Source organism: Poecilia latipinna, unplaced genomic scaffold, assembly GCF_001443285.1.
Source record: "Poecilia latipinna isolate Pla-1442-1.1 unplaced genomic scaffold, P_latipinna-1.0 Scaffold1892, whole genome shotgun sequence".
Taxonomy (NCBI): domain Eukaryota; kingdom Metazoa; phylum Chordata; class Actinopteri; order Cyprinodontiformes; family Poeciliidae; genus Poecilia; species Poecilia latipinna.
The window spans coordinates 61,888-68,869 of NW_015114508.1; the positions used below are offsets into that span (position 1 = coordinate 61,888).

The window sequence follows — 6,982 nt, forward strand, 5'->3', positions numbered from 1 at the left end:
GAAGAAACATTTCTACTTAACAATATTGTTCACAAACCTCTAATCTAAAGTATTTAACAATGAGTCATTCAAAAACAAAAGCAGCCTTTACCTTTCAGTCCCTGTCTTAGGTTTACTTCACACTTTGCAGGACCGGCTTCATGCAGCCTGCAGCGTGTGGACGTGAACACGGCTGTGAAGGGAAGTGAAGTCGTATGGGTAAGGATGAGGCCACAGAGAGGAAGTCTTGTTGGCAGAGCCTCAGGCCTCTGGAAGAGAACCGCTGTTATCTGCAAACGAAGCCTAGCTGCTGCTGCTCTATCTGTGGTGACTCATCAAAAACACGGACACTTCCTGATATGATCAGAATGACAAACACATGCACAGAGAGAGGAAACTTTAAAATGACAAAAAACCCTCTGACTTCATGCTCACACTTAGATAATCACTTTTGGGAAGCAAGACAAATTCTCTGAATCCAGCAGCTGCTCGGCAATTCAGAGTATTTTAAAGAAAGCGATGAAAAGTTGGAATACAGATAAAATCGACGACGTTCCAGTTAACATTATTCAAAGGCAGCTCTAAGCAAATATTCAGCCTTGGTTTAAAAGAACTCAGTGTTTCAACAGTTTTTCAGTTTTCTGGAAGTTTGTTTCTGATTAAAGGAGTATAAAAACTGAATGCTGCTTCTCCATGTTTGGCTGTGATTATGGGGATGCAGAGCAGACCAGAACCAGAAGACCTGAGAGGTCTGAAAGGTTGATACAACAACCGGCCTATTAGGTCAATTACTGAATGTCGATAACATTCAGTAATTGACTTAATATTATCGAATGTTGAGACATTCAGTAATTTGTAAACACAAATGATAACAGTATGTTCAGGTCTATTCTCTGAGCTACAGGGAGCCACTGTAAGGATTTCAGAACTGGGGTGATGTGCTCTATTTTTCTAGTTTTAGTGAGAAGCAGCATTTTGCATCAGTCTGACTGATAGTTGTAATCAGTGCAACTAAAAATAAACATATAAATAAGGTTCTCTTGATCTTGCTGGGATTTTCGTCCTTTAACCCTGGAAATGTTCTTCAGGTGATAGAAGGCCGTCTTTGTAGTCGTCTTTATGTATCCCTGGAGGTTCAGGTCTGAGTCCTTCACCACATTGGATGGAACTTTCTGTCCAAGGATTATTCCAGAAGTCCTGATCTTTTTCTATTGTCTCTCCTTACTTTTTTCTCAGAGAGCATTAGTTTCTTTGATCAGTCTCTTTCTGATTATAAAACATTCGCTGTTATGTCAACAGGAGCAAGAGCCTGCTGCAGGTCTCATGATGACATTTAGCATCTTTCAGTCTGCTTTCAGGGTAAACTTGCTTGGTGAGTGTGGTTATTTCGAATGCCATCTACTTCTGCTCCATACAGAGGTCTGTCTTTCAAACTTTTGTTTCAAATTGCTAGGTAACATTTTGTCTGTTGTATTTTCTTTTCCTCATTTTTAAGTAAATATAACTGATGTCCTAATTTATTTCTCAGTAGAGATAGCATTTTTTTCATAACATTTTACAGACAATTTTCCAACAATACCTACATCCATGACCAAATATTTCAAAAACACTTGTCTCTTCACTCTGGGTGTTTCTGCAGAGTTATGATGCATATGGAGGAATAAGAAAACAGGACCTTCTTTTTTTATGAAACACAAGTTAGTGCTTTCACATAGGAGAAAAAGAGCTGAGCTTCTTTCAAATTTCTTAAAATTCTCATAAGTGAACTGCCACACAGCTGCTTTCTCGGCTGGTTTTGCGACCTGGCAGATCAGAGATCTGAGGAGCTGTTTGTCCTGGAAGTGTTGCGTTTTCTGACTGTCTGCCCGGCTGCTGGCAGGACGGTGCAGCAGATTTAGTTACCGTCCTGTAAGCTGAAGGTCAGCTTTTAGCCAACATGCTGAAGTTTATACTTATTTATGAGGTTGTGGTCTGTATTGACAGCTGTGAGAAAAACTCATTAAGGGCTGAGGGCTAATAAAACATAGTCTGACTGACTGATTTAAAAAAGGCTGTCTCCACATATATGTTGTTTGTGTTGATTTTGCACAAAGCTGAATCTAAAATGAAAGAGGTCAGCTGAAGGAATCTGGGATTTTATTGTGAACTTATAAATAGAAACTCAAAGAAGAAAAAAAATGCAGAAAGAAGTTCGGAAAGTATTCACAGTGCTTCACTTTTTCCACAATTTCTCACATTAGAGCCTTATTCCAAATCATTTTAAATTCTACACCCAAATACTAAATTATGATAATGTGGAAAAAAGTTTGAGTTTTTGGCAAATTTACTAGAAACAGAAACCGAAGAAACAACATTTGCATAAATACCCGCTCCAAATTGAGCCTGGGAGTTGTTTCTACAACTTAAACTGAGTCCAGCTGTATAAGCTCCTTCATGTGACAGAGCAGGTCAGAGGTCAAACACCAAGCATTAAATCAAAGGATTATCGGTAGACCTCTGAGACAGGATTGTGTTAAGGATGGTGGTGGCAGCATCATACTATGTGGATGTTTTGCAGCAGCAGGAACTGGCAGACTAGTCAGGGTAGAGGGAGAGATGAATACAGAGGAAGGACAGAGGAAAGACTTGAATCGCTCAGCTTCTTCTAAGCAAGGTTGGTGGAATCAACTAACTCACTCTCTCTCTGGTTACCTAGCAACAACCTGTTGAGTAACTTGTGGTTACCTAGCAACAACCTGTTGAGCAACTTGTGCTGCAGCAGTTTCGGGTTTCGCCACCGCACCTCATGAATAAAAACAGTGGGGTGGAGAGGAAAATTACAACAGGTTGAGGAGAAACGGTGAATAAAACGGGAAAAGTCAAGTCACCACTTCGGCAGTATTTCAGATATTTAAAACAAAAAAATAGCCAATAATTATTGATGTCGACTGATATGAAAAGTTCATATTGTGGTACATTTTTCAGCCATATCACTTAGTCTTAACATGTAATATTCTCAGTATACATTGTGTCCTTCTGTAGGTATAGAATCGGTTTAATACATCAGTACTTCTGATGTATTAAAAAAGTCTGAAACTGCTGTTTCTGATGGAGGCGTTCACAGATGCTGACAAGCAGATACTTAAGTGCATTAAGATGGGGAACACCTGGTTGCTACTTTTGAAAGCAGCCAAGGTGTACTTATTTTAAACTTAGTAAAGACTAGATTCGTTTAATGATGTAAAATCCAGTGAACAGAAGGAGAGTGTGATGATAAAAGATGGACTGTTTATTTATGTGTGAAATCAGTCAAGGAAAGAGTGAAGATATTCAAACATACGTTGATTCTCGTCCTTTGGAAGATGAGCAGCATCACCCGTAGAGCTGTGGATCTTATATATTATGAATGTACTGTGTCTCTAACGTAATTGGCTCTGCTTAATGTTGAGGCTCCTTCTGAAGACAATGATTTAACTCTAATGGAAACACCGACGCTTAAGAAACCAGCTCTGCTTTCCTCATCATCCTTTCCTCCACTTTCTTACTTTAGTCATTTAAGAAGCTTGATGTGAATATTAGCTTAGGTGCTATTTGTGGCACAATGTTCATTCAAAGATGAAAGCTCCACAATTTCAATTTGTTTTATGAGCCTGCCATGCTGACCAGCAAAATAGGAGTGGAGTAATTACAGCTTCCCTGCCTGTCCTCTGCCCTGCGCTGCTGGATTTGCTCGCAGCGATGCAGCACGTCTGCCAAATGCGGGGAGAAGCTGGCACATCGCAGGGCGGCAGAGGAGGAGCTCAGCAGCCATAATGAAATCCTGTAAACCTGATAAAACAGGAATGCAAAGCGGCCTGCATGTTTGACGTCAGGTGCTTTTCCTGCTCAAGTCCTTTACAAGGAATCTGTCTGAACCGGACATAAATTAGACGGAGAATCAATTCAGCTCGAAGTCGAAGTGAGTCTGTATCGTGGTTAGTAGTGTTCCCACCAGGCTGGATGCAGCAGTTTGCTTGTGAGGAAGAGAAATGATCTCAACAAGCGTATTGTTAGTGCTTCTGATTAAATATTTGACTCCCTCCATGTTCATGTCCCAGAAAGAAAAGAAAAGATGAGCTTCACTTCATTTCCCGGTCATTTCCAGGTCTGACGTAAACCTGACCCTGACACGTCTTTGTTCTTGAACTGTCTAATGTCTTCTTTGGTTTTGTTTGTTTTTTATCGAACCTCTCAGGCCTGCAGAAAGTCAAACATTTGGGATTATATTTTGGCAGGATGTGAAAAAGGTTTAGATTGTAAGGGGCTGTGATCTGATGCAAAATGAGCGTATGTTGTTTACCTCCTGTACTTTACGTGTGGGTTTGGATGAGCCTATTAGAGCTATTTGTTTTGTGAATAAGATGCTGAATAAGCAAAAACCGAAAATACGTAACATTACTTATTCGTTGAGTTCATTATTATGATTTTCAATTTTGCATTGAGGAAACAAATAGTAGTTATTCGGTAAGTTGTTCTGTTTTGAAAAAAAACAACAACAACCAAGTAATAAATGTGTTGGCGATGGTATACCGTGTGTTTTTCTGGGTTAAAATAAATAAAATTGACTTTGATGACTTAAAGACATTGTGCATTTCTGTGTGAGTAAAGGTCACAGCCACATTTTGACTGAAAATGAGTGTGTGAAAGGGCTGAATCAGGAACTGGCAGGCTTGAAGACAGTACCGTAGCCTGAAGAGGACATAATGATCTTCAGTTATAAATCTGCCATCAGGATTTACAGCTGCACAGAAAGCTGCAGGCTGCAGTGAGAAAAGGACCTGAACTTTCTTCATATCCACAAAATCCAACTCATCTCAGTGCCTGTATTGATCATCTGGCCTCAGAGGGGCAACAGGATCACGCTGGAGAGCAGTCCGTGTTTTCTGACCTGAATGACCCTGAGCAAAATCAAGTAATTGAACCAAAATGTTCCGTCATCAATCTCAGCCTGCTGGGCTGTTGCTGCTGCAAATAGCTGCAAAATGGAGGACGAGTAATGACTACTCAAGGTACCAGAGGCTTGTTAAAACATGCATTATATATTAAGACAAAATGAATTAATGTGGTGCTTAAATTATGTTGAGGACGGCAGCACAGGACTTTACTTATTGTTATTGTTTTGCGGCAAAAAAGAAGTCAAGACAAAGGTTTTAATAATTTCTTTGTCATATAAATAATCTTAAACTATTCAGAGCTGGGTTAGTGAAGCAAATGATCTAAATATGTTTTATTGTATGTTATTGACGTTTTGTTTTGTATTTAATATCACTCACTTGCACTGGGTTTGTTCACATTTTCGAGGTTTTTTTAAAAAAAAATTATTTGTCTTTGACGTTTGAACATTTTTTACTTCTCGGTACTCCAAAAAGTTTTAATTTATGGAATATGACAGAACTGGACATTAATTTGATCTTGGCATCTTCGTACTTGATTCTTCTCAAATCCTTGGAAGTCAATTTGCATGTTTTTTTTTTTCTCAGCATGTTTCTTGTTGACTTTTTGCAACAAAATGTTTGATCGTTCCCTGATCACACTCCGATATTTTAGCAATTTCAAGAGTGCCACATCCATCTGAGAAGCTTTTGGTACTTTGTCACTTTTCAGAGTTAAATCTCTCTTTTGGGCCATTTTGTCTAGAAAAAAAGCTCCATAATAATTATACACACTTTGGTATTTAACCTCTTTAGGCCACACCCTCCCTCTTTATACAGAAACATCAGCTATGATTAAATCCATTGAGAATTCAAATGTCTTCATCTTAGACTTAGAAAATATGTCTAGAAATGATGACATGGGCAAATACTCACTTGCCTATTAACTGTGCACACAGTGTAAGTATGAAGGTCATTGTATAACTCTGACCTTCAGCCACCATCATTTCTTACACTTCTCCAGACCTCCAGCTCCGTCATTATGAGGGATGAATGTCAGCTTGGAAAATTGTTGCCTCCAGTTGAAGCGGTGCAGTTGCATGTTTTAAGAAAAATAATGACTTGTCTAAATCCAATCTAGTGTTGAATGTGTTGAGCCGAGAGCGAAGTGCGACTCCCATTTGTAACAGAGTGGCATTTAGAAACACATTTCTTACCCATTTAATGGAAACACGGTTCTTTTTAACCAAATTCAATAAAATATTCCAGTTTTTACGACTGGATAGAGATACAGAGAGTCTTACAGAGTATTTCTGACTGCTGCAGATGAAGTGCATGTTTCATATGTGGGTCATATATGTACTACTTTGCAAACAAAGAGGTTTAGCTGAAATGAGGTTCAATTAATTTGACATTGCCTCCAATTTCCTACAATTACACAAGAAATAGAAAAGTATACTTACAATTCTAGTGCCTGTATTTTACAGAAGGCAGATTTATTTGGTGAAGCTTGTCCATTTTGTGTTTTGGAGGCTTATCAGAGGTATGGAGGCCACTCTGCAGTAAATAATCCAGCTTTGCTTCTGCTTTCTGTAGCTCTTGTGCATTTGTAATGTGTGTGCTGATGCAGATAGGTTGTCAAGTGAAGTAAACTCAGATTTATCTAACCAGCAGGTTTGCTGGCGGAGCGCCACACAAGCATGGAAGCAAGGATGAAAACTAATGTGTGTACAGCTTTGTGTCTATGTGAGTGAAGGATGATGCGATGAAATCAGTGATTCATTTCCTGTTCCGAGTCACTCTGCTGGCTTTAATTGGGATCAATAAGATATTTTTGAATTTGAATTGCATGAGCTGGAGTAACGTCATGGTGACATAGAGGAATAGGACAGGTGCCATGCTGCATCATCTCTAAGATAAATAAACATGGTGTCCTTCCCTGCAGGTTTGTAGATGCTCCTATTGTTGACTCTGGAAGGGAAATGTGCTGCATCTTTGTTGAGTTGGACAAACTAAAACAACAAAATACAACAAAAGCTGCAACAGCTGGAAACATTCAAAGGCTTGAATGCTGCAGTGGTGGAGAAAGTACTCAAAAAATTTACTTAAGTAAA

General features: G+C 39.1%; 1 protein-coding gene and 1 long non-coding RNA gene across 2 annotated transcripts in view; one reads left to right on the top strand and one right to left on the bottom strand.

Moving 5' to 3' along the window:
* The window catches only part of LOC106934998 (uncharacterized), a 9,857-nt gene extending 9,219 nt beyond the window's left edge, over positions 1-638 (bottom strand). The window contains exon 1 of the long non-coding RNA XR_001421814.1: positions 92-638. This is a non-coding gene — a long non-coding RNA (uncharacterized LOC106934998). The remainder of the gene's footprint in view (positions 1-91) is intronic.
* Positions 1-6,982, top strand: part of fam163ab (family with sequence similarity 163 member Ab) — a 29,699-nt gene that overhangs the window by 10,101 nt on the left and 12,616 nt on the right. The window lies entirely within an intron of this gene.